This window comes from Sinocyclocheilus anshuiensis, unplaced genomic scaffold (genome assembly GCF_001515605.1).
Source record: "Sinocyclocheilus anshuiensis isolate Anshui unplaced genomic scaffold, SAMN03320099.WGS_v1.1 scaffold936, whole genome shotgun sequence".
Taxonomy (NCBI): Eukaryota; Metazoa; Chordata; class Actinopteri; order Cypriniformes; family Cyprinidae; genus Sinocyclocheilus; species Sinocyclocheilus anshuiensis.
In genome coordinates, this window is record NW_015552621.1 from 754,531 (window position 1) to 762,347 (window position 7,817).

Here is a 7,817-nt window from a genome sequence, read left to right on the forward strand (position 1 = left end):
TTAAAAAATAAATAACAAGTAACTATTCTTATTTATGTACATGTAAGAGCATTTACTGTAAAATAAAATGTAATTTCTTATTAAAAAAGAGATCCTTTGTCAGTGGAGCTTAAATTTGTCAGGAGAGCACAAACAGTCCACATCTGGATGAGTGAACCACAGAGTGAAAATGATAAGTCACTGACAAAAATAAGTTAATGTGTCAGATGGCACTCTCATCTTCAAGAGGGCAGTCTCTGTCTGTGTGATTTCATCTAATCATGGTCATGCAGAGCCCCAAAAACAGTTAGACCTGTTATAAGACACAAGATAACAGAAAATTGTCATATTAAAAAACATTACAGATTTCATTCATAATTCCTATTATATCTATCCAATTTGCAGCCAACTAATCTAATATTAGTTTTTTATTTTGAGTCTGAGACTAGAGCACAGTATGTACACACTGTAAATTATATAAGAATTATGTAACATTAAGAAATGACATCAAGCAGTGAATATACAGTATATTACAATATCTTTGTTTAGATAATGTAAGAGTATTTGTAATGTGACAAAACAATACAGTACCATCACATTATTCATTCAGATAATGTGAATCACATAATTAAAGTGTTTTTGATAGCTGCATCTAATTGGAATAGTTTGTGTAACTTGCGAAGATATCGTTAGCTGACTAGCTAATGTTAATTTGCTTACCTGAAAATTAGGTCTACATCTCTTATTTTTACAATCCATTCCTGACCTGATTTTGACTCATTGGGAAAGAGGTTAAATTATGATGAAATCACACGCTTCCCCGCAATGCAACGCAATACTTCCGGGTTTCTTCTCACCGAAGCCTCGCTTTCGATTTCAACATGGCGGCTGCGTGAAATCAGCCGTATACCCGTAAACGACTGTCTTTAGGACCCGCGCGGAGCTGCACTCGGAGCGCTGGCCTCTGCAGTCACCGTGAGCGGAGCATCCGGAGGAGAGCTGGCCGGCTGGGGAGGTGGTGGAGGACGGGGAGAGCGAAGCAGGAGGATCCGGGAGTCAGCGAAAACAAAAAAAGGGGTCAGGCCTGGAACTTGGCGAAGCGGGTAATTAACACTGCGATCCACTTGTCTAGAACCTTTAGCCGCCATCGAAATAAGTCTCCGCCATGGGGCTGGCCGTTTTTCGGGGCGATACGGAGCGGGGCGGCTCGATGTGGCCAGTGGTTTTTCCTGCTCTTACAGATGTGCGACTAAATACACCGCGATATGCGCTTGAACTTGACGACCGTTCATTTGTAGCTTTTTGCAACAATGACTGTGTTTAAAAACCGAACGAGCTGGCTACCTAGACAGCATTTTTTATAATCATTCTGTTCCGCACGCGCTTATGATGCCCCCAAAATGCCAAAAGACACGCTTAAGATGTCCCAAAGTGCTGTCTAGGTAGGCAGCTCACATAAGGTTTGAGAGGGTCTCATTTCAAGCCGCCGTGGCCTGTTGGAAATGACTGTCATTTGTAACGGCCGAATAACCCGAGTAGGCGGATGATTAAAAGAGCTTTTTATGCAATTATAGACACGTGATCAATTAAGACCTAGTGATTGGGTACCTGTGACACATCTCACCGGTGTTTGAATGTTAATGATTCCATTACCTTTGTATTCCTTTACTGTGGAGACCAGAGTTGACTAAAATACAATAGTTACAGTTATTGTTACTACTGTATAATAACATAAATTAATATGGGAAATAATGAAAATAGCAATATCAAGTTACCTTATTTGAGTCACTATAATGTATCTGTGGGTTATGGGCAGAAACTACTGTATGGTTACTACTGTGATTTTTTTATTTATTTATTTTTCTGGGATAAGAGTTAGGGATAGTTCACCCAAAAATTAAAATACTGTCATTTATTTACCCTCATGTCATTCACAAGCCAGTGACACTATAGTGATCACCAGTGATAATAGATGTCAAGCCTGTTTCCTAATATGTCATAGTTTAATAAATATGTATACGTGATTGAGATTTCAGAGTCAACAATTCAATTTGTTTTTTGTTACAATATCTAATGTAAATGTTAAAATAAAGCTTTGAAAAAGTTTCATAAATGGTAAACCTCACATTTCAGCTTTTAAATAAAGAAAAGGGTCAAGTCAAAATGATAATTGATTAATAAATGATTATATGTATTTATCTGCTCCATAAATAATAAGTATAAACCAGGCTCTACACTCGAAGCGCTGCACAGCTCAAACGAGTCGCACGGTTTCGTTATGCTTTCAGTTTTGTTTGCCGTTTGATGTTTCTCACATGCAACAGAAATGCAGCGCTTATTAGTTAAACAATGCGGTGGTCACGCCAGTGCGACCGCACACAAAATTTAGTCGCACCGGCAGAAAATATTATCGCAAAATGCGCCTATTTGGTCGCACACTGGAGCCCTGTGCAGTACAGTATTTATTTATCCGCAGTTGTTCAAATGGCGGTAATCGAATATGGTTATAGTGATAATTAAAATATGAAACAGTAATACTAACCGTGGGGTATTTTATCACGATTTATCGTCAAACCGGTAATCGTTACATCCCTAAAAGGAAGTTGTATGAGTTTGTAATGACATTACAGTAAGTAAAGAATTCAGAACACAGAGTATTAATTTTTTGGTGAACTATTCCTTTAACGATAGACTCGCCTAATTTATTGACCTCTAAATCTAATTTCATGGGACTTTGGTGTCCTACTTGTAGAGAAAGCACAGTGAGGCACACATACATGGGAGTGAAGAATAAAATGTACAGATCCCTTTAAAACTGCTCTGAGGAAGAAAATAGGAAATACCATAAAGCGAAGAGTTCATATTTCACCCCAGAGAAGGGTTTTCATTTCGAGTCAACTCAACAATATATTATTTTCTGGTGTATTAGACTGAAACATTAAGTGTAATTAAGGTTGATTTCTCATGCACAACCTGAATGTGATGTCTTATTCCCAATTATCTGAATACACATCAACGTTTTACTCACTTATCAGACATTAAGAAGTCTGTTTGGCAATATAAGTTTGAAAGCACCTCATCTTACTTATATGAGGGCAACTTTTTATTGTGAAATGAGTGTATTATTCTGATCTTCTGAATGTGTCTTTTTATTCTGAATGTTATATTCGAGTGCTGTTTCTTCTGATTATTGTGTTCCTTTCCACAGGGGATCCTAAAGAAGGAGGGTCATCTTTTTTTGTTCTTTTATTTTTGTTTTGATCTTTTTCGACTTTTGCATTTATTCAACAGTTACTCATTTGGCGATGCCGTCCAGCACAGTTTCCACCGCCGACGGCATTCAAGAGCTCCGACATCAACTGTGACACGAACGGAAATCAAATGGTAAGAGGTTAATGAGTCCCTGGACATTTTTATGTTTGGCCTGCTGTGTACTGAAATAAGGCTAGTTACCACATCTGTCACTGAAGTGTCTTGTATTTCGAAAAGCCTTACGCTAACTTTGCATATGCCAAAACTAGAATTTTGTAAAAATTTTGTTGCATTTTGTTGTTGCAATAATTTGAAAAGTGGTGGTGACATGTTATAAATCTTCATGCAGCATGGAATCCTTAAACTAATATTAATGATTCTGGCATATTTAATATTAACTAGCATAAAGGTGCATTCACGCCATGTCAGAATTACCGTAATTATGAGATTCTGACTTGTAAAAAGTCCTTCACGTCCTCGTAGAACTCATAATTAAAAAACTTGTAAACGGAATTTTCTGAGATCTTCCAACTTGTACCACCTGACAGCTGCAACGTCATGTAGAAACACTCAAAATGTCTGTTTAATAATATCATATAATATTCTATTTAATTATAATCCTATCATTGCGTATTGTTGATTTCTTAATAATGCAAGAATACTAAGAATATTCTGAAAATAAACGAAAGCCGTACAATACAGTTTAATGTAGCTATTATTCAAAGTTGAATAATTATCTAATGTTGCGCGGAATAAAGTAAACGTTTATAAATTTGAGTAACGACCGTTACTTGATGTATTTTGTTTTTTCTGTTGATTACTCAGATTAAACAGATACATTTTGGCAATAGTATTGTTGCCATAATTCTGAGGATGTGAACAGCTCAGACTAGAATGTCCTAGTAATTACAGTAATTATGACGTGACGTGAACACGGCATAATATTCGGCCAGTAGGAGCAACTGATTAACAGTACTTTTTACTAATTATGTGTTCATAAATTTTGTCTGCCGATGGAGTCGGTTGGCAGCTGCTCCAGCTTGGTTTCAAAGGTGTCATATGACGTTGCTAAAAAAGAACATTATTTTGTGTATTTGGTGTAATGAAATGTGTTTATGCGGTTTAAGGTTCAAAAAACACATTATTTTCCACATACTGTACGTTATTGTTTCTCCTCTATGCTCTGCCTTTCTGAAACTTTCTATCCAGTGCGTTGTGCTTGGCCGGATACCTCAAGCGTGTGACGGAAATGTTACGCCCCTTAACATACTGTGATGCTGTGTCCCGGCGCGACGAGACAAAACCAATAAAACCCATTGCAAACGAGGCATTTGTTGCATCCAGTGGGGACATAATTACTGATTATAAAGGAGGGCGTGGACGAGTCTTAACTTTTATAAAGAATATCTCTTTGGGTTTGAGACTTTAGTCTTTGCAACTTTAGGGATCTTATCTATTCACGAACAGCTTGTAACACTCCAAAGAGAAGGGAAAACTTGAAATCGCATCATATGACCCCTTTAAATAGTCTTAAATGACAATATAGAATGTGGTTCCTTATACAAGATAGATTACTTGTTAAAGTGTTTGTTTTCCAGAAGAACGCATATTCATTCATTTTCTTGCATAATTTCTTTTTATGCATTTCCATTTTCCAGATGTCTGACATGTTTCGTGTCAAAATTAAAGGGATAGTTCACTCAAAAATTACAATTCTGTCATCATTTACTCACCCTCATGAAGAACCAAACAGTTTTGGTGACTTCCATTGTATGAACAAAAATAAAAACATATTGCTGAAAACATCTTCTTTTATGTTTCAAAGAATAGCATTTTTGGGTGAACTGTCCCTTTAAGTCTCTCCTCAAATCTATCAGTACAGTATTTCATTCAGTATATCATTATAATTTGTCATGATTCATTTCCACGGCAGTGACTTGCGGGGCTATCAGGTGTCAGCGTAGAGGCTCCGGTGAACATAATTAGTAAACATGAGTGAATTGTTATCAGAGATAGTGCCTGCTCTGTTTCGTACGAGTGTTTAGTGACGTGGGTGTTGGCTTGTGTTGGAGAGGCTGCCGTTTGCCTGATTTACAGGGGAATTAATTCTTCCCTGCCCCTGCACCCATGGACCCGCGCTACGCTCGCAGTCCTGTTGCTTGGCAACAGTTCTTGCCTTAAATAACCGGCTGCTGACAGAAATAGAGCAAAGATGTAGACAGTGTTACTGAGTTCACACAAGGCAATGTCGATTTCTGTGCACACCCTTTGTTTGTGTTTGTTTAAACACTTTGTTTATTTGTATCGTAATGAGAACATTGTGTGAGGCTAGCAGGGTTTATTAGTCATAAAATATGTGGAAAGACCTTCACAGGAATAGAGTTAATGCTAACTCTCCAGAATTCAGATTTGAAATAAATAGATAAATAATAAAAGAAATAAATATGCATCACATTTTAAATATAAATATATTTTAATATATTTACATGAAGAAAATGATGACATTACATTTACATTTGAGTTTAATTGTGCATTTTTAGGCATCTTTGTCTAATGCTTATCTTAGTACTTGAGGTGCTATTTGTACTCTGCTTATTTAGCTTCATATCAGCTTCGTTATGCATTAATAATAAGAAATTCCAGTGGTGTCCCACCATCTTTCAGCCATGCTGGACTTCTCAGTAGTCTTGGCAGACAGGGACAGCATCCTCATTACCATTCTGATTTAGAGCCGGTGGTTTCATTCAGCCCAGCCCTGAAGCTGCAGCGGCTACATTAGGATAATCTTTTCTCTCCCGTCCACCCTAGGGTGCTTGGCTGGACGAAGAGTGGCTATTGTTGAGGAGGGAAGACACGGTTGTCTTAAACAAAGAGAAAGTGAATGAGGGGGGAGAATGAACCACTGAATGTCTTTGTAACTGTGTCAGGAAAGAGCCCAGAGAGTTCAGGATCTCTCCACGGCTGTATCACCCCACACTTTATCTCGGCTAAAAGGACGATGCCATTCAAACACTGGCTTTTCTCATTATCTAAGTAACCTTGACGTGAAAGATGTAGAATGATATTAAAAATCCTGTTCAACTAATTTAGGTCTTGGTGTCTACTGCAATATTTTGGTGTGGTTAAGTTACTGTAAAAATTAAGGATGAACCGATATTAAAATTCTGTCCAATGCTGATAAGCTGATAATTATTTTCATGTTATGGCTGATAAAATTATAAAATGGCCAATATTAAACTCTACTATTTTGTCTACATGCATTAAAAATAAAAAATACTACTGGGACACACAATATAGTGGTACCATTATCAGTTATCGGCCGATATTAAATTTTTTAAATATATATTTTTTTTATTTATCTGTATCAATTTTTGGATATCTACAGTTTGTGGGGTTGGTGAGTGGTTTTTGAAAGTCTTTTACGCTCGCCAAGGCTAGATTTATTTGATCAAAAATACAGTGAAGACAATAATATTGTGAAATTTCACATTCGGCATTACAACATTATAATTTACAGTATGAAAAATGGATATTAATTTTGAGATTAACATCACATATACCAGTGTTATTGAATTATTAATGTTTTTAAAGATTAAATTTAAGTGAGCATTGGATGATGATAATCTAAATGTAAAAATAGAGAAATGAGAAGGCACAAATACACTATTGTTCTAAAGAATGGGGTCAGATTAAAAAAAAAAAAAAAATTAATACCTTTATTTTAGGGATGCACCGATACCACTTTTTCCAGTACTCGCCCGATACCGATACTTTTATTTTTGGTACTTGCCGATACCAAGTACCGATACCGATATTTTTATTGCATTTGTAAATGTTTTAAATATTGGGTACATTTAAATAAATGCTGTTCTTTTGAACCTTCTAGAATACTGAAAAAAATGTATCATGGTTTCCACAAAATATTAAGCAGCACAACTTTTTTCTTTTTTTTACATGGATAATAATAAGAAATGTTTCTTGAGCAATTTCTGAAGGATCATGTGACACTAAAGACTGAAGTAATGGCTGCTGTAATTTCAGCTTTACCATCACATTACAATGGAAAAAATTACAATGGAAAACATTTTAAATTGTCATAATATTTCACAATATTATTGTCTTTACAGTATTTTTGATCAAATAAATGCAGCCTTGGCAAGCGTAAAAGACTTTCAAAAACCACTTGCCAACCAACCCCACAAACTTTTGAACGGGAATGTAAAGATCCAAAAATTGATACAGATAAATAAAAAAAAATCTTAATATCGGCTGATAACTGATATGGTACCACTATATTGTGTGTCCCTAGTAAAAAAAAAAAAAAATATATATATATATATATATATATATATATACACTACTGGTCAAAAGTTTGGGATCAGAATGATTTTTAATGTTTTTTACAGGAGTCTCTTATTTTCATCAAGGCTCATTTATTTGATCAAAAATACAGGAAAAAGTCTAATATTGTGAAATATTATTATGATGTAAAATAACGTTTTTCTATTTTAATATACATTAAAATCTAATTTACTCATGTGATGCAAAGCTGAATGTTAAGCATCAATACTCCAGTCTTCAGTGTC

General features: G+C 35.7%; 1 pseudogene; it reads left to right on the top strand.

The window, feature by feature from the left end:
- The first annotated feature begins 3,284 nt into the window (after positions 1-3,284).
- Positions 3,285-7,817, top strand: part of LOC107666250 (DNA (cytosine-5)-methyltransferase 3A-like) — a 61,049-nt pseudogene continuing 56,516 nt past the window's right edge.